Source organism: Zonotrichia albicollis, chromosome 1, assembly GCF_047830755.1.
Source record: "Zonotrichia albicollis isolate bZonAlb1 chromosome 1, bZonAlb1.hap1, whole genome shotgun sequence".
Taxonomy (NCBI): domain Eukaryota; kingdom Metazoa; phylum Chordata; class Aves; order Passeriformes; family Passerellidae; genus Zonotrichia; species Zonotrichia albicollis.
This window is the reverse complement of record NC_133819.1, coordinates 112,472,638-112,492,550: the sequence shown is the minus strand read 5'-3', so window position 1 is coordinate 112,492,550 and position 19,913 is coordinate 112,472,638. Positions and strand designations below refer to the sequence as shown.

General features: G+C 43.0%; 1 protein-coding gene across 1 annotated transcript in view; it reads right to left on the bottom strand.

Moving 5' to 3' along the window:
- MAPRE2 (microtubule associated protein RP/EB family member 2) overlaps positions 1-15,564 on the bottom strand; it is a 98,307-nt gene extending 82,743 nt beyond the window's left edge. The window contains exon 1 of the mRNA XM_074550637.1: positions 15,483-15,564. The gene's annotated coding sequence lies outside the window, so the exon portion shown is untranslated. The remainder of the gene's footprint in view (positions 1-15,482) is intronic.
- Between the last annotated feature and the right edge of the window lie 4,349 nt (positions 15,565-19,913).

Genomic DNA, 19,913 nt, shown 5'->3' with positions numbered 1-19,913 from the left:
ATAGTTAGTTAGCATACACTGGACAGCTGGAAGGCTTTACAACACTCTCAGATGACACTGTTTGGCACCTCATCAAACTAAATGCCTTTTGCCCGGTCGAGAGCACGAGCACAGCACATCGTTTTACTTCAGCATTGCTCTGTTTTCCCTCGGCATGACGTGTTGGTTGTGAGAAACTGCTGAATCCAAGACAAGATGTCAGAGTTCAGCTTTCCTACTCCTGTTTGATGACAAATTGATGCTGAAGTTTAATTTCCAGAATATGAAAATTATCAATATATTTTGACATACAAGACATATAAAGAAAAATCCAACTGAACTTGTCCCAGTTGTAACCAGGTGACGTGATGCTACCCCGGGAAGCGCAGTGTTTTTATCCCAGGAACACTCCTGCTTTCCTTTTTCAGCACAGGTGCCAGCACAGGTGCTTACAGCCTTTCTTGTTTGAAGTGCTATGTTCTTTCCCCTACTATTTTGTGCAGGAAAAAAGGATGTTCAAGCCAATGTAACAGTGCTCTGACACTAAGAACTCAATAAATCCAGGAACACAATTTACTGCTTCTTTTATAGTGTTTTTTTTTTTTTAACTGGAATAAGGTCACTGTTTAGCCAGTCCCCATCCCAGAGAAATGGCCCTGTCTGTGCTTGATACGAACAGAAAGGCACCCTGCAGCATGGCAAGAGAATCCAACTCAAAGAGGTTTTATGTTTACACACACACAGAGCTATTTATTTAACTGCTGTGAGTGCACTCCATGGGGTAAGCTGGGAGTGAAACCCTCGTTTTCAATGTGATGCTCAAGTGGACAATGGCAGATGCCTGAGCAAAGCACTGGGTTTGTGCCAGGGGCTTGAACCAGAAGGCAAACTCAACAAGAAGAGGAAATAAATTGGAGACAGCACAAAATTTCTTCAACTTCAGAAGTCCCAAAATTAGACAGGTAGAAAAGATAGGGGGGAATGACCCTCCTGCACAGGACACATAGGGCATGGAAGGCATATATTATTAGGGTGCTTGAATCTCACTACCAGATTTCTCTCCTGTTGGTAAGTGCTTTTTCTTCTCACATTTATTTTTATGTTCTAATAAAATCAGTTTTGTGGGCTGGAAGCCCCTAACACCTCACTTAAGCTCATATAAAAGAGTGTGTGGGTCCCCCATGGAGCTCGGGCCCTGCTGCAGCACCCTGCAAGCACACAGACTGACACCCAGCTCCCACTGGTCACTCCTCAGTGGGCTCTCCAGCACCTTCCAGGACCAGCCCATATGCTTAGGGCTGTGAGTAAAGCAGAAATGCCTTTCACTTTTCCTCAGGCAAAATTCTGAACAAATCTTTACTTGGAATTTAGTTTTAAAGAGTTTCATCAAGAAAAAAACATATAAACCCCACACTGTACAGCAGGACATACACAGGAAACTCTGAGGCCATATATCCTGTACCACCAATCCATTCAGTGGATTTAAATGGGTACAGTTAGGCTACTGCAGAACAGACACATTTTATTTATGATTTATTATGTATCACAGAAACCAATAAAACTTGAAATAAGACCTTCACTGTCACAGATCAGAAGGCAGCTCTCCAAATTTCTTGCAGTAGCACCCAGTGAGTGCTGCAACAAAGCCTCATCAATCCCTCTGTGCCACATTGTTTTGATGGACAGAACTGTACCAGTAGCTCAGGGTTCCTTTCAAAGGGAGCCCAGAGACATCACTGCCACCCGTCAGACAAACGTTTCTTGTTGCTCTGTTCCACAGAACAGCTGCAGAATAAGTTCTCTGTCATCTGACAAGCCCATCATAGGATTTCTCTATCTGGTTTTCTCCCATGATCACATGTTGCCTGTAGCTCCTGCATCCCAGTGAAAGATTTTTGCTGCAGCAGAGACAATACATCATCCTAAAGCCATTCACAGGATACTAAATACATTTATATACTAAACACATCTTTTATCTGGTGTGGCTTTCAAGCAATTTACAAACACCCCTCAAAACTTTGTTTCAGGCCAAGTGACATCTGATTGGCAGATATTTCTTTCTCAGTTTATTATTTAGATCTCAGCTACCTAAGGAGAGTTTTAATTGTATACCACATCCTTTGCAACTCCTCTTCCAGCTTACACAAAGGAGTTGAATTTCAGTCCTCTTCCTTGTGTTGGGAATTGATGCCTATATGCATGACTGTCAGGTGGACAAAAACTGAAAAATTGCAAGTCCACAAGATTCACTGTTTAAACTTAGAAAGTTGGTTTGACTAAAACTAAACTAGGGCAACAAAAGCCAGCTGTCTCTGTCCTCTGACAGCACTGTCCTGAGAAAAAATACATTACTTAAAGACATCAAATAATGTTAAAGAAACTGCAGTTATTTTAAGATCTGTAGAGCATTCTGATTTAGGGATCCCACAATTTAAATAAATAACAGTTGAACAGAGGAATTCATAAAGCATTAAGGCATCCAGCTGAGCAGGATCAGCTTGGGTCTTCTCAGCAGTACAGATAAAATGGACTTTATAGTCACCTATATACTTTTCTGCTTAAATCTTCTGATAGCAGAAGTTGTGAAATGTAAAGGGACTGATGGAATACCGTGTCAAGGTAATGCCTCTGTCAATGTCAGTCTTCATACACTGCCTCAAAGAAGTTATAAGGAAGTTACAAGAGATTGCCACTGGCCATCTCTCTCTTCATTACTCAGCTCACCACCAATAACTCTTCCTACATTTAGAACATAAGGTTCTCCAAAAATCAAACCAGAAAAGGAAGGTGGGACCCAAAGGCTTGTAGTTTGGCTACTCAAAACTATCCTTTTGAAGTTTTATCTAAATTTATCAGATGAAATAAGTAATCAGCCACAGGACAGTCAGTGTCACTTCAGTCATCTGTGTTGAATAGCAGGTATCAGAATTATGCTAAGTATTGCACAATTCACAAAGTCACTTTAATTCCTGCTTGGGGGATGACCAAATTGACAAAGGTGTTAAGCTATGCAATGGTGTCAAAAATAAGTAACTCTCCATTATACATTTGAAAAAGCTTCAACTTTCTCCCTGATCCAGAAAACCCATCCAAAAGGATCCAAGAGTAGAGACACCTAAGACTCTCTGACAGTACTGAGAGTATTTTCCTCCTCCTACATCTCCCCAGTCTACTGCACTAGTACAGCAAGAGATATCAGCAAGTATTTTTTAACAACAAGTAATTTTTAGCAGTTTAATAACATACGTTACTTAAAATAAATACAACACACTTAAAAATAGCTGGCAACAATGTAGCTGCAGCATGACAGCCTCCGGAAGAGCGGCAGTGGATAAAGCCAAGGGCCTGCCTTGCAGGAGATGCTAAGCTGTCAAACAAGACTCTTCTCACCCCAACCCAGAACAGCCACAATTTGCTACATATCAGTGAAAACACATGGTGGGCAGCAGAAATGACCACACTGCTCAAGTTAAGCATCCTACAAGTTTACCACTGGCTCCAAAGAAATGCCACAGCATTATCAAGGTAGAAAATATGTGTATTCAAATTTAAGATGCATTTATTTTCTCATGTCAACTAATTACAAATTCAAAATGATGTGACAGTCTCTCCAGCTTGCATCATGACATTTTGCCCAAGAGGCCATCAGTCAGCTTTTGCCAATACATTAATTCACAGTTTTGCTTATACCTTGAAAAGAACCCATCAAGGGCACCAGTTTTATAGAAAACATTACTTTGATTATTTCTGTAGCCCATGCCAGTTATTCCAGAATATGCTCAGAACACTGTTAGACTAGTGACCCTCAAATGTTCCCATGTTTTGCATACAATTAGTACAAAAAATATTAGTGACTTCTACTTCATCTGTATTGAAAGTTTATAAAAGGAAACTTACTACTCTTCTCTGGTCTAGTTACGTACAGATAAAGTAATTGGAGAAGAAAGTTAAGACACTTGTGTCTGGTTACATATTAAGTTTTCCAAGAAGTCCACCCACACTTCCTTTCAGTTTCCCAGAAGCCTGAAAGGAGCTCCTAAAAAGTACTTTTAAGGTTTATCCTCCTCTCTCCAGTTCCTCACAGTTCTGCTTTACCATCACACCAGCAATAAACGCAGAGTCAGGTAAAGGGTATAATGAGAGGGGTATTTTTTATGCTGACCAGTGTCCTTGCCCCATCCATGCTACACACCCAGCATTGCTGTGATCACTTTTTACTACACTGCATTTGACTTCAGTAGAAGACTATGAAAGATTTCATCCAGACATCTTGTAAACAGATACAGACCTGTCCTCAGAATTATTGTACCAATGTGAACACCTGTGTTCAAGAGCAAACAAACTTTTACAGCACCTGATCCCATGGAGGGACATCCACTGTCACTCACGAGGCCTCTGCTGAACACAGTAACTCATAAGCAATCCTGTGCATGGGCATATAAGGAAACTGTGATACAGTAGAAACCAAAAATTATAGCAGGATTTTTGGGTGTATCAAAAAGTCATGACTAAGCCACAGCAATTGTGCAATAAAGCACAGCATATCTTTTATTTGTCTGCTTGAGAAGTTAATATTGGTATGACTGGCAAACAGCAGCACAATTACAGCAGCCACATTAACCTCAGTGTTGTGGCCAGGTGGTGCAAATTAGCCCTCCAAGTCATCAGCCTTGAAAGCATAACTACCTTATGACAAAGAACAACCTCTCCCATTTTGGGGATGCTTTTTTAAGGCTGCTTTTTTCTCCATTTGACTTAATATAGAGGATTACAAAGCTATAGAGAACAAAACTCCAATCACAAATGGCAGAGAAAACACAGGCCTTTGAAAGGACAGTAATACCCCTTTCTCTGACACAGAAATATTAGGTGTAGAAAAGGAATTAAGGTAGTAAAGCAGACCCCATGACTTACCTTTCCTTGCTGCCTCAAAGGTTCATTTAGAGGAGTATCCCCAGTACAGGAACTTTTAAGAAGCCTTGACATGGTAGGATTAGTATTACTTTTTAAGATAAAAACCAATTAAATGAAACTGCCTGTTGTCATAGACTGGTAGAAGAGAACTTCCCTTTGATAACCTCCCTTTATAAACCTCACTATGGGCGTGGCAAAATGACGAGCTCCACCTCTCATCCTATTTAGAAACCCTACAAAAAAAAAAAAAAAAAAGGAAAAAACTTCTCTGAAGCAATACAATAATTTTATCAGCTACTCATATACTGTTCTGGGGTTATTTTTTCTTAAGTAGGTAACTAGTTGACAGCCTCACAAGTTATGGAGAAATTGTAGACAAAATTAGATTTGTCTTCCATATTTGCCGTAACCTGCAACATGGTCTACAAACGTGGTGGGTGAGCTTGCTCAGTTGTTTGCTTTTTAAAAGCAGTATTGTAACAACCTGAGGGAAGTGTACCAGCTTTGAGTGTTTACTGGTATTAGAGATGCATTATATTGAAAAGCAGCATATCTCTGAACTTGCAGCAATCTCCAGTTGCATCACCTCAAGACAAGCCTCCACCACCAGTGAAGGCTCTTGTTTTCAGCACTTGCAGAGTGAAGGTGATGCAACATCAAAGCCTTTTGCATGACTCATTAAATCTCACACGCCTTCACGGCAGAGGGACCACCAATAAAAATTAGAATCTGTTCTTTTGTCCTCCTGACACTCTATATTTTAAAATCCCTCAACTTTTTTTCCTCTGAAGCCCTAATTCAAGAGCATGGGGTGATGGATTAGGATGTTGCCACTAAGGCAATATTGCCTGCACAGTTTTATATTGCCTTGGTGTGTAATACAAACACATCTAGGTGGCTGCACTCTCATTTCTTAAATTTTTGTATTATTCCAACTGATACTGTTTTGTTTTCATGGGTACAGGTGTGAGGAACTATGAGCATAGGGCCTAAGTTAGGGGGTTTTAGAGCTTAAATTTGGGGTTTATTTTTCACAGAATAGTTGAGGTTATCCTGGCACTCCTGAAGGAGGCTGGGTGTGAAATTAGAGTTCTTGAGGTGTTTGGCAGGAGTTCAACTATGCTTCTATCATCTGGATTTGCTTTCAAGGGAGTGATTAGGAAATTATGTTCTTGTTAACAAGATCTGTGCAAGTGATGACTGTTATACCCAACATTTCCTGTATATAAGCTGAAGTGATTGTTCCATCTTGATACAAAGAGCAGAGTATTTTCTTGAGAATTAGTGACTTGGGCCAAATCTCAGCTTTAAAGAGTATTACAAGAAGGTTCATCCCTTTTCACAGTGCCAGGCGATTTCTATCTGAAAATATTAACTGGTCTTTAAAAAATATATATCCATGTGGAACTTTTACTTCAACATTAGACACTCTCAAACGTCGGATGAGGAAAGAAAGCCACCTTTATTGCAACAAGAAATGTTGCATAATAAACTACAACATTCACTTCTCACTGCTTTTGTACTACTGCAGGCAGGATAAAGCATCTTTGATTTTAAAATCTATATTTAAGGTACAGAGATATCTATGTCTCTTACTCTGGCTGGAAGTCTGTAATGTCATGTTCTACTATATGAGAACAAAAAATTCTGCAGCATTCTCCAAGGCTAATAAAACAGTTTCACTCCTTACAGAAAGTCTGATGATTCTGAGGAAATGATAAGTTTTGAGTGAGTTCACAAAATAAACATAACGTGCAAGAGAAAAGAAAGCAGTTCAATTGAAATGTAGAGTTGTGAGAAATTGAGACCAGCTCATTTTCCTTCATACCAGTGAGGTGCTCACTCTGGGCCAGCTTCCTCTCTTTGCACTTCAGCAATGACTGACTAAACAATCAGTTCTGACATTCTTGGCTGAGTTATCACTTCTTTTGAATTATGTTCCCAGACAAAATGAGGAAATCCACAGGTGTGGGTGAAAGAAGGAGGAATATCACAGGAGATGTGATAGAAGTACCAGCATGTCACACTCTGTGCTGTTCACACTGTACAGATGCAGCTCCACATTGGAACCATGCTCTGTTAAGAAATACAGCACTGGGAAGATACCAGAGATAATGCTTTAATTTCCAAAGGACTCGCTGTTTCTGCTGGTAATACCTAGATCCCAGTACTGAAATACGAAATAGTGAATACCTATATCCCAGTACTGAAACATCAAATAGTGAAATGGAGTATAGTCTCATCTGTACCAGCTAGCAAAATAAAATAGATAAATAAAATCAATAGATAAAACACTCAGTGACTGGGATTCATTCCTAATAATCACCATGCATGGAAAAAAAAAAGTCCAAAGTCTTATTTTCTGAGTATGACTAACAGCTCTTACAAAGACGATGGCACATCTGCACTGCCTGCCAGAACAACTTTATTACTGTCCTGATGGCAAACACAGCATTATGCAGCTTTAAGTGTAATCACACTTTTTATAACCAAAGAAAATTTCTAAAACTTGGTTGGCCAGATTTTAGCAGCGAAGAGCAGGAGAGGTGAGCACACACCTGCAAGCAAGGGGCTGGTGGCTTGGTCTTTACTGGGGAGGCACTTGAGCACTACCTGTGCTGATAATGTCACTGCTGTTGTCAGCTGCTTCCAGGCGTGCAAGGGCCAGCCTTAAAAACACATTTGCTTTTCTGAGCAGGAATGGTTACAAGACCTTCTCTAAATCTGCCTGTACCCAGAGAGGAAGCAATGTTTTGAAGTACAGAATTAATCTGCCTGCTGACATTTCACATTCAGGGGAAAACTTATGACTGAGTTTTAGTCCTGATTTGTTTCATAGTCCCCTCCCTCTTCGTGGTCCCCCTGGATCAAAAGCTCTTGGTTTAATAAAGCAACATGTTCAGCCTCTGAATGCAGAGGCTGCTTCTCATTCCCCTTGGTCAAGCACAGCATTTTCTGGCTCTGCTGCACAGCTGGGCTGAGGCCAACCTGTGGTACCCCTTTCCCGCTGAAACCAGGGCCAGGCTGGGAAACAAGTGAGTTGTCAAACAGCAACCAAGGCTCTGCTTGGCAAAAGGTGGGGTTCAGGTGCACAGCAGCCAGAGTGGGAAGTCTCTGTGGCACAATAAGTCAGTGTGTTTGCTGTTGGTCCAAGACCATTTAGGGATGTGGGCTTGGAACTGGGTAACCTTCACTGGTGCTTTCCTCCCCAAACCATTCTATGGTCTCTTCTATGTTACTACGAAAAATGGGGGATCCTTTCAGGCAAAGGCCAGAGGAAGTTAAAAAGCAAACTGACGAAATAGAATTACTGCCAATTTTGTGGTGAAGTCAGGATGCAGCTCAGGGGAAGAGACACATCACAGATAAAGAATGTGAAAAATGTCATAAGATCATCTTGTAAGATGAGAAAGAAAGGGGCACTCCACAGGAGCAGCCTGAGAGCAGCAGTGTGTGGATGCAGGGTTCTTTCCAGGCACAAACCCAACTACCCTGGAGTGGCTCGAAGCCCAGATCTTTTGTTTTCTTAACAAAGTTTTTTGTCATCATCTGGAATTCTTTAATCTGCACTTCAAAGGTCTTCCAAGAGACAGCCTACCTAGAGCTGCTGTTCAAAACTTCACCAAATGCAGTTTTCCCGTGAGATTCTCCAGACTGGTTTCAGCTGCACCTCAAAACCTCTTCTTCTACAGAAATGTATATTCCTAGAAAATTTCTGAGGCTTGATAATGAGACGTAAAGGTGTTCATAACCAATTGTCAACACCTTTTACCTCTAAATTTCCTGCTTTCTTTTGATAACATTACCCATTATTATGATTGACAACAAAATTCATGAGGGGAATTAAAGGGTTAATGGAGTTGAAAGAAGCAGCACTGACTATAAAAAGTTACTGCAATTAATAATGTCTGAGAACTCAAGCTGAAAAGAAAAAGATGCAAAAGCGTGCAGAAAAGAACTAAATAAGCAGCTTTAAATGTTAGTCTGTTTATGTTGCACACTTTATTTGTGTTGGCGGATTTAAATAACCCATTGTTTGGCAATCCTTTAGCTCTACAGCAGACCTGCAGACTGACCTGTTGAAGTAGAACCGAGCTGAATGAGTGGGATATCCTACCCTGACTACTCACAACTCCAGGGAAACCCTAAAGCACACGATACTGGGGAGCATCAAATGCCAAGGTAACTCTTTGCCCCATTGATGCAGTCTACTAGTTGGAATTTAAGCAGTGATAAGTGATAAGGCAGGAGCTCTCTGCTGCCTCTGTGATTAGCTTAATTACAAACAGAAGTCCCCTGTTCTCCTTGTGTGTGTGTCTATTAATACTAACTATGTGCTCATGCCATCTGCCAAGGAGCCATTTCCAACTTTACAAAGCACAGCAGACAACTCTTGCAGGTGCTTGGAAATGTGTTTATTTGGCCATTAAATCCACAAGGCTTAAACATTGCTGAACAATATTTGCATTTGCAGGTACTCCTGCAAGACAGTGTCTTCTGAATTTCTATCAGACATAAAGAATTCCAGACTCTGATGGAAATCCAAAGATGTCTTCATCTATTGCTTCCATTTTGCTTCCTAGTCTGTGTTTTTGTGTCTGGCTAGCAAATAGTCTTGGATTCAGAACTGTAAGGGATGCCACATTCCCAGCAGAAATGAGTCATGAGATCCAAGGTCAGTTTCAAGTGCCATATTGCAAAGAAACTTCCAGAATGCATGTTCCTACTTAGTCTGAATACAGTAATGCCAAACAAAACACATTGTTTTCCTTTGATAAAACATAACACACTTTAATTGCAGTGTCATTCAAACTCTGAAGAGATTGTTACCACTCTGAATTCAACCCAGGATTAATTGAGGCATAAAATGGTTACCAGATCAAAGCCTATTTTAATAAACCTCCTCTATAAGGAGCAGCCTGAGAAGATATTCAGCCGTTTCACATTGTATGTTGCACAAACTAATGATGCAGAGAGATGAGAGACACATTTCTCCGTGGACTTTAATGATTCTATCAAGATTTACTAGATTAAAACAATTTAGGTGCCTGAAGCTTATAGCTGATAGACCTGTATTGCTACATCCTTCTCACCTGTCAAATTTATGCAGTATTTGTATTTTCTGACAACTTGATGTATTTATTTGCTTTGGCATTGGTTATTAGACCAACCTGAAAGTTTTGCATTCATGTATATGGTAGATTATCCAGTGTTAGGACCCTACTAATTTTATCATTTAAGGAAAAGAGTAAACTTGAATAAGTAGTGTACTCAATATCTGAAATTGCTGTGCTGAAGAAATGCTACTGGCTTCTTCGCAGAAGGGGGAAATTACACGGTGAGCCATTCTCAGAAGAGACCAGGTTAAAGATTAAGCTTCTACTAAGAGAACAATTCCTGAACTTTAAATAGGACAAATTTGACATCTGGGGCTTTTAGAGGCTCAGGGGAATGAAGCTGGTTGACTTGAAAACTCTTCAGCACAAGAGAAGAGTTTCTGGGACTGAGGCATTCAACCAAGATCACTGAGGCTCTCCCCCCAAATTTTGTCATGTTTTCATCTTCTCCACCACACGTCCTCCTTCTCTTCACTACAATTGGGCATCTTTTTGGACCACTGTGAAGAACTGTCCCCTCTCTAGGGCAGCAGCTGCTGATCATATTTGAGCATACTTGTCCCTCCTGAAGCCATTCTCTTGCTAGAGGGGCTCTGTTAGCAGGACTGCTTTTCTTGGGTCCTTTTAAAACACTTCTTGTTCGTGGCCATAATATAAATAGCACAGGGCAGCCCTGCTGCTGACACTGGGCACTGCTCCCAGAACAGGTCTGTGCCTTAATCTCCTCTGCCCTGCGACTGCGCGCTGCGGTTGCGCTCCAGCTCGTCAGGGACAAACACAACGTGAAACTGTTCTGACATCCAATTAAATAACAACATGATAAATGCTGTCCCTGACACCTTTCCTAAAACATTCTTGGTTTTGGGATCCTTTCCCAGCTGTTCAGATTTTGCAGTCTCCTCTCCCTGCTCCTGAACCCTGCTGTCAGCACCCTTTCCTGTCACCTGAGTTTCCCAAAGGCAGAAGACAAGTCACTGCTTCTTCCTGAGTGTCTTCTCAAACTCTTGAAAACAACACTTTGCCTGAGGCTCTTTCCCCACCTTTCCTGCAGGCAGACTAACCACCAGTTTCTCCTGCTGCCCTGAGAGCACCCATTGCTCTGCCAGGTCAGTCCTCAGGTCCACTGCTCCTGGAGACACACGTGGTGGAGGCTGTCAGCAGAGAGGATCTGCACCATCCACATGGCAAAAGCCATACAGGGAATTGCCCACACCCCCTCACCTTTCCATCAGTGACAAATAAAGCCCCACTGAAACTGCAAGGATTTCACATCAGCTGTTGTGGTTTTGCTCAGAGGAGCTGAGCCAAAACAGACTTATAATCCATGCATATGTACCTGTACATGCAGTAAAATAACTAGCATACATAAAGGTGCTGAAAGGCTCAGGATCTCACTTAAACTTCACCCAACATCACCACAGTGTGTGCCATCATGACAGAGTTGTTTTTTGGGCCCCCAGTGACTCAGAGCAATGCTGTCAACATGCTCCCACTGGGACTCTGCATCAGCTGCAGCTCCCCCTCCCATGCTTCATGCCAACATCTGCCCAGCCCAACTCTGTCTGACACAATCACTTGCAGTTTTGAACATGATATACTATCACTCTCCAGAGCTGCCCGAGGGAAAAATGCATTCCACTCACCTAATTGCATTAGTCTAATGTTTCTCCCTCTTTTGGAATTAAGCTATTACAGAAAAAAAAAAAAAAAAAAAAAAAAAAAAAAAAAAAAAAAAGTTTGACTGTATTAATGTTTCAATGTTGGAAGGCTTAAAGGAAAAACAATCACGATTCAACTATTGTAAGGCAAATTCAAACTATGTGTTTCAAAGTTTTAGTAATTTTGAAAGCCCCCAAAATTATTAAATGTCCCTGTTTGGGTAGGACAGAGTTCTTTTTCCTCTTAGTAGCTGGTACTGTACTCTGTTTCTTGGATTTAGTATGAGAATAATGTTGATAACACACGGGTGTGTTGGCTATTCCTGAGTAGTGCTTACCCTAAGCCAAGGACTTTTCCATGTCTCTTACTCTGGAAGTGAGGAGCTACACAAGAATTCAGGAGGCTGCACAGTGAGGACAGCATATTTAATATTAGTGGTATGTTGTTATTATTGCTATATTCTGTTTCAAGCCTTAAATTGTTCTTAACCATAAGGCTTACTGCTTCTTTCCAATCCACTGTGGGGGCGGGGAGCGAGCTGCTGCATGGTACTTAATTGCCTGCTGGAGTTAAACCACAACAATAAATTATTGTGGTTATCCATTTGGGAGGGTGGGTGTGGTGTGGTGGAGGGGATATTAATTTGGTTTTTAACTCCTCCTAATGTTTCTCTGGCATTTGGAAGAATGTTGAAAAATAATATAGAAAAATGCCAGATAGCCAGATGACAAATAGTTGAGAATACTTGGACTTGTAAGAGCTGAAAGAAATCTGATTTGAGAGTTCCATCATCAGAGAGGGGCCTTACACATCAGTAAAACTAAAAGAGGCTGCTGAAAACAACATCATAAGGCTGAAATAACTGTCCCAGCCCGAGACCCCCAGTCAGCATCATCAATGCATGGGTTATTTCCAATGCACTTTAGACAGACTTCATGTCCCCCCAAGTGAGTGATGCCTGCTGCCCCTGGGGACAGAACCTTCTCCTGCCTGAGAAGCAATACTGATGACACAAGACACCCTTTACCTTCTCAGAGGAAGGAACATGCTATAGGAGGACTTAACCTTCAAGAGTCACAGAAACACAAAATTACAGGAGGGGCAAGGCTGGAAAACCACCCCAGTGGCCATCTGGTCCAACCTCCTCAAGCAGGGTCATCCTAAAGCACATGGCACAGGATTGCATCCAATTCTTGAGTCAGTCTCCCAGTGAGGGAGACACTACAACCTGTCTGGGCAATCTGTCTCACTGCACAGCCTCTGCACAATAAAGAAGTTCTTTCTAATGTTCAGGTGGAACTTCCTGTGCATCACTTTGTGCTCATCGCCTCTTGTCCTATTGCTTGGCATTCCAAGAGGAGCCTGGCTCCAGCCTCTTGGCACTCTTCCACCAGATATTTACAGACGTTGACGAGGTCCCCTCTCAGTCATCTCTTCTCAAGGCTGACCAGGCCCAACTCCCTCAGTCTCTCCTCATCAGAGATGCTCCAGCCCCTTAATCATCTTCACAGTCCTCTGCTGGACCAACTCCAGGAGTTCCAGGTACCCAAACAGGTACTTGGCAAGTGGCCAAATGCCCAAACTTTTAAATTAGCAGAAAATACCACCAGATGACCACATCTGACCACCAGGTGTTCTGATACAGCCCGACACCAGGACAATTGGCCAAGTTACACCATCCTCCCTCCCCCAGCACATCTCACAAAGTGAGGTCACAGAAAAATATCCATATTTTCCTGTCTCTGCAATATCTCCAAAAGGCAGAGGTGTCTCATACACACTGCAAGACATTGACTTCCCCACCTGCTACTGTCCCTGACCTTTTTCCTTACTTAATAAGCTGATCTTTTCTCCTTAGGAAACTGAGGTACCTCATGGATTTTGCAGGCTAAGTTCGAGGCAGACTGAAAGAAACCATACTTACCTTCAGGAAAGGTCAAATTTATCAATTGCTAATCATTTCTGAAGGCCTTGGTTGAATCTAAATAGATTTTATAGCATCTCAGTCAACTTTCCCTGCTAGGGACAGTATGAAACTTCACTATTGCAGCAGTACCATACACCTTGAGTGATTTTGGAAAGATTAAGAGTTTCCTGTAAGTCAAACCTTCACCCACAGGATAAGGCAGCAGGTGAGCTAAGGGGTCATAGCCCTCCTCTCCTTGACTTTGGGGATGCTTTTCAGTGCAAGGGCTTCACCAACAAGAAGCCATTCAATCTCAGCAGTGGTAGCTGGCAAACCCATGTGAGACAAAGACAGTTTGTGCTCTTTGTATTTTCTCACTCACTGGGCAAAGCCACACCCTGCACATCCAGTTGTGTGAGTAAAGACATAAACAAGGATTAAAGCAGGGGTCTCTGTACCTCAGAGAAAAGACACAGAGTGAGTGTGTGTACACCGAGGATTTGGAGAGCATTCAGCTCATGGCTTGGGCATCCTGACATGACAGTGTGTACAGCTGCTCATACAGCTGGTGAATAATAAATACCTCAACATGCCCTTGAGATGATACTTCTAAATACTTAGCTCTTCACTGAAGCAGTCAGAAGCCTGACTGGATTCACCCTGCAATAGTGTTCCTGTCGAAGTCTTTACATGGTTCATTTGACTTTTAAAAGAGATTGTCTTTTGTACAGCAAGCTCAACTTACCAAAATAACCTTTGAGCTGCACAAGGCTTTGTTTGAAATACTTACTATTCTGCTATTCCACTTCTCAAATGTCATCTCAGTCTCAGTGTTTATCTTCTCTTAAAACACAGCGAAAATGTCACAGTATTTATTGTAAAAAGTTTTCACCTTCTTTACAGCTTTAGATTTCTTGCTACAGTAAGTTATGAGCTATGAGTTATTAGTCTCAATTCATTTGCTATACACTTTGGGGCCACAGATAGAAAGCAACTATCCCTTTGGGAAGCAAGTACAAAAAGGACTATAACTCACTAGCCACAGAAAGCACCAAAGGGTTGTTCATTTGAATTACCAGAAAATGCTGTTTAAAATGAAAAACTAGTAATAATTTATTGGGAGGGGGGGTGTTTTTTGCAGAGCCTCACTCACTTGTGCCACTACTGCAGGGGAAGCTTGTAGCTTCAGGTGATGCTTATATCCACCCACAGTGCAGCATCCTTCCTCGCAGGAGCTGTCACCCTCGGTCAGTGGATGCAGCATGCTGAATCATCGGGCTTTTAAGTGCTTTCCCTGGAATGGGATTTCTCCATAACAAAGCTTTCCGACCATGAAGGAAAGTCTCGTCACCAGAAGCTGTTTTGGATGCTTGCAGCTCAGCAGGACACGCAAACTGCTTCTATATCCAAGGACTTTAAATTCATGAACGCAGCACGCCACAGAGCCAGCCAACAACTCTCCTGCTTCCCAACTATTCACAGCAACCAAACAAACACACAAACACGCTCCTCGCTCCTGCAGCCCGCTAAATACTAATTAGTCTCTAAGTGATGCAACCCAGCATAATACTCCCGGGATTTCTCCGGCTTCAGTGCCACAGGATAGCGGACTCGGTTCGAGTCAGGAGGTTGTTTTAGCACCGTCACAGCACTGAAATTTCACTTCCTTTTTTTTATAAGAGCAGGGAGTTGTAAGCTCTCCTCTGCCTTCCCGAAGTACTTTCGGCCGCACAGGCAGTGGGTGAATCAGAGCGCCGGCCACCACCGCCCTTCGCCCCGAGCCCGCGGGCGAAGGGATCGCTCCCATCCCGTCCCGTTCCCTGCCCAGGGCTCCCGGTGCCGCTCCCGGTGCCGCTCCCCGTGCCGCTCCCGGTGCCAGCGTGGCACAGCCCCGGCTCCCGCCTCACCTGTTCCGTGCCCCGCCGGCAGCAGCCGCCTCTTTTCCTTTCTCCCGCCCGCCCCGCTGACAGCCCGGCTTTGTCCGCCCGCCCGCTCAGCCCCGCCCCGCGGGAGGCGCCGCGGGAGCCGCTCCGGGCACGGCAGCCAGCCCCGGGACACGGAGCGCCCTGAGCGCCCTTCCCTGCAGTGCCCCGACAGCATCCCGCCCCGCGCCTGGATGCACCTACTGTTATTGCTGTTACTTTGTTGCTGCTTTTATTTTTTTAATAGTTCTAGATTAAAACTTTTTCCTTTTTCCTTTCCTTTTCCCCTTTCCTTTATTCCTTTCCTTTTTCCTTTATTCCTTTTCCTTTCTCCTTTCCTTTATTTCTTTCCTTTTTCCTTTCTCATTTCCTTTATTCCTTTCCTTTTTCCTTATTCCTTTTTCTTTTATTCCTTTTTCCTTTATTTCTTTTTCCTTTCCTTTATTCCTTTCCTTTTTTCTTTTTCCTTTCCTTTATTACTTTCCTTTATTCCTTATTCCTTTTTCTTTTATTCCTTTTTCCTTTATTTCTTTTTCCTTTCCTTTATTCCTTTCCTTTTTTCTTTTTCCTTTCCTTTATTACTTTCCTTTATTCCTTATTCCTTTTTCTTTTATTCCTTTTTCCTTTATTTCTTTTTCCTTTCCTTTATTCCTTTCCTTTTTTCTTTTTCCTTTCCTTTATTACTTTCCTTTATTCCTTATTCCTTTTTCTTTTATTCCTTTTTCCTTTCTCCTTTTTCTTTTCCTTTTTCCTTTCCTTTATTCTTTCCCTTTTTCCTTTCCTTTATTCCTTTCTCCATTTTCCATTCCTTTATTCCCTTCCCTTCCCTTCCCTTCCCTTCCCTTCCCTTCCCTTCCCTTCCCTTCCCTTCCCTTCCCTTCCCTTCCCGGTTCCCCGGGATCGCAGCCCGGCACCGCGCAGCCCCCGCGGTTTCCCCCAGGGCCGCGGCTCCCGGAGCTCCGGTTGGACGGCGCCGGGGCTGGGAAGCAGCTCCAGCATCGCCTCCCGGCCGGCTGAATGCCCTCGGCTCGGCTCTACGGCCGGCCGGACCCGCCGGAGGGGCAGGGCACAAGGGCCGGCTCTGCAGAAGGAGATGCTGGTTTCCACAGGCTCTCCTAAATCACTGCCTGCGGCAAACCCGTCCCACCTGCTCTCGGAAACGGAGCTAGCCAGGGGAGCTGCCAGGCCTATCTTTAGCTCTTTGCTCCGCAGATGGACTGTTAGTCATGCCCTGCCCACATGGAGTCTAGTGGCTTGTGCTGTTAAGCTCTGTGTCGTGTAGCCATCAATGCTGGGGGAGGTGATCTCTGTGTAGGATGGTTTTTCCTATTTTTATAAGGATAGCTATCAATTAAGGCTTGGAAAAAAAAGAGAAATAGTGCAGAGTCTTCCTGCCCTTGCAGCGACACCTGGTATTTCCCCCAGCAGTTACGTCAGGGCACATCATTTACATGAAGACAAAATTTAAAATGAGGGGGAAAGTCCCTCCCAACCCAAGCTGTTCTATGATTATCCACGTCAGTGGAAACTGTGCCATTCCTTTCTGAACAGCTCTGGGTGAAGGAACAGGGCTGGGATTCACCTACTTCTCCAATGTTTATGGGACTTCTCCTGCTGCAGGGTTTAAAGGACCCATGTCCCCAGGGATGCATAGACCCCTTACAGAACTGGTACAGCAGCTCTGACAGAAAGAGCAGCCTGGAAATGCCATGAGGGATACCCATGGAACCTCCAACCCTTCCCATTGCTGGGAAAAGAGACCACCCCCTTCTTTAGGAGGGTTTAGGGCTGAACTTGAGGTGCAGATGTGTTCACCGCCACTGAATGGATTTAGACCCTCGGCTCTGAAGGGTGCAGAGCAGGGCTCACGGCAGCTAAATCTTTCAGGGCAGAAGAGCAGTGACAGGGCCATGCTGCTGATGAGATGATGCTGAAACTATGAAGCTGGGCCTGGAGGCCAAGTACACTCATGAAGTCATAGTTGGCCCTTGAGAAGCAGAGGGGAATCCCAAATATAAGTGTTCTCAGGTAGTGCAGAGTGGTTAGCCCCTTAAAAACCTACCATTCAAAACCAAAGGAATTTTCTGGCTTTTTTTTTGTATCATGTAAAACCACCTGGATTTTGTCCTAATCCTGTTGCTTTGTGTCATAGTGATAAAAACCTCTTTCTGTGCCTGCAGAACAATTAGAGGATTTTAGTGCATCTGCAGACTGCATTTAACTGAGTTTGAAGATCAAAAGATATGCTATTTTTGTATGGTCTTCTCTGGGACTCCACACAGCAGTGTTTGAGGCCCTGGTGGATGATTTTGCAATCAGCATGTGCCTCAGTATTTCAGGAGTTGTAATCCTCATTGTGCAGAAGGGAAATGCAGAGCTGAGAGACAGAGCCAAGCTAAAAACCACCTCAGCTATGAGCACATCCACTCTAAATGCCCACGAGGAGATCAGCTGACTCAGGGGACCTGTGGCATGGAGATTTCACTGGTCCCTCCCTCCTGCTTGAGGCGCCCAGCAGCAGAGCTGAGGGGTGTTGTGATGGTGTTCACAGGGGTCTGAGGATGAGAGAAGAGATGTAGATCTGACTCTAGGTTTCAGAAGGCTTGATTTATTATTTTATTATATATATTACATTAAAACTATACTAAAGAATAGAAGGAAAGGTTTCATCTCAGAAGGCTAGCTAAGCTAAGAAGAGAAAAGAAAAAATGATAACAAAGGCCTCAGACTCTCTGTCCGAGCCAGCTGGACTGTGATTGGCCATTAATTACAAACAAGCACATGAGACCAATCATGGATCCACCTGTTGCATTCCACAGCAGCAGATTACCATTGTTTACATTTTGTTTCTGAAGTCTCTCAGTTTCTCAGGAGGAAAAATCTTAAGGAAAGATCTTTAATGAAAAGATGTCTGCGACAGGGTGTATTTGGTCTCAGCTGTGGCCAGGTGTTTCCATGCCCATCATCACTGGACTGTATGGGCAGCGTGGCTCACCCTGCACACCTGGGATTTCCTAAGCCTAAACAGCCTGGTCTGATGGATATCTCTCACAGCCCTAAGGTATTTAAACAGCCCAGAAACAAGAAGTTTTAAAAATAGAAAGGCTCATTCTAAGGTCCGTGTAAGGTCTGTGGGTTTATCAGTCCCAGAACATGGAGGCTGCTGTCTGTGAGACATCCTGACATGTGTTTCCTTCCCTCAGACACTTCCCATGTTTCTGTTTTATACCAACACCAGCATGAGCACAAGAACCACTGCTGCAAAAACAGTCACTTGCTGCTGTAGTCCCTCTGCAGGCAGTTTTGTTTCCCTTGGCAGAGAGATGTCAGGATCATGCACATTCCCCAGCATCACAGGCATCCTGGACAAGCTAACAATACGTTTGTGGCCAGTTTGGTTTTGTGCCATGTTCCACCAATGTGCTGGAAGTACAGCTGGTGCTGGGCTGACAAAATGTCTATACCTACCAAAACAGTTTTTAAAATGAACATTTGTCTCATCTCTAAAACTGGATGTTTGTTGGCTATCTCTTAACAAAGCCTGCTTTGCAGCAAGCGAAAAAACAGAAGGTGATTCCAAGTTGACAAAGGAAAGGTCAAAGCAACACACTTGGGTCCCAGCTTTCCTTCAAACACAGCAAGAGAAGCACCTACAGATACAGCTGTGACCTGGTCAGAGCTTCAGGGAAGTGCATCCATCTTCAACTGCACTCTGCTTCCAGCAAGAAACAAGGACTTTCAGTTCTTTAAGAGCTCTTTGCACGTGATTTCCAGTCGCTGATTGAAGAGTTGCAGTTAGGGTACAGGACATCATCTCAGCAGAATTTATTACCAAAGGCTTTTTCCTGAATTCCTTTGACCCTGCAACCTCCTTGATGTCAGCCCAGTGCAGGGTCATGACTGAGGAGGGAATGTGGCCCTTTCACTTTCATTCTTCATAGCTGTAATTAATTCTCTGCATCATCTTCATCAGTGAGTGCTGTTAAAGGAGGAATAAAAGGGACATCAGAACTGATTTAGATGCTCTTCTGCCACCAGTTGGATCTCACCCATTACACAAAACCACAGTACAAGCCAAGTGTGTGATTGAGCCTTCTAGCAAGGACATACACTTAAATATCCATGTAAATGCATCTATCTGAATATAAAACTTAGCATTGTCACTTGCAGGTGCTTCTCTGCTTCTTCATTTACTATTTTGTTATTCCTGGATAGTGCCTTTTTTAAAACTTACAGTGTCCCAAAATATGTCAGATATTTCCCATTTCAAAAAAAAAAGAGATAGATTTGAAATTAACATATCTTATACATAGCAGCAGCTTTTGTTTACAGAATATATAGAAAACAAATTTGTCTCAGGATAAATAATAGCACTTCCTAAAAGTCACAATTAGCTTATATTGTTGTTTTGTAGGA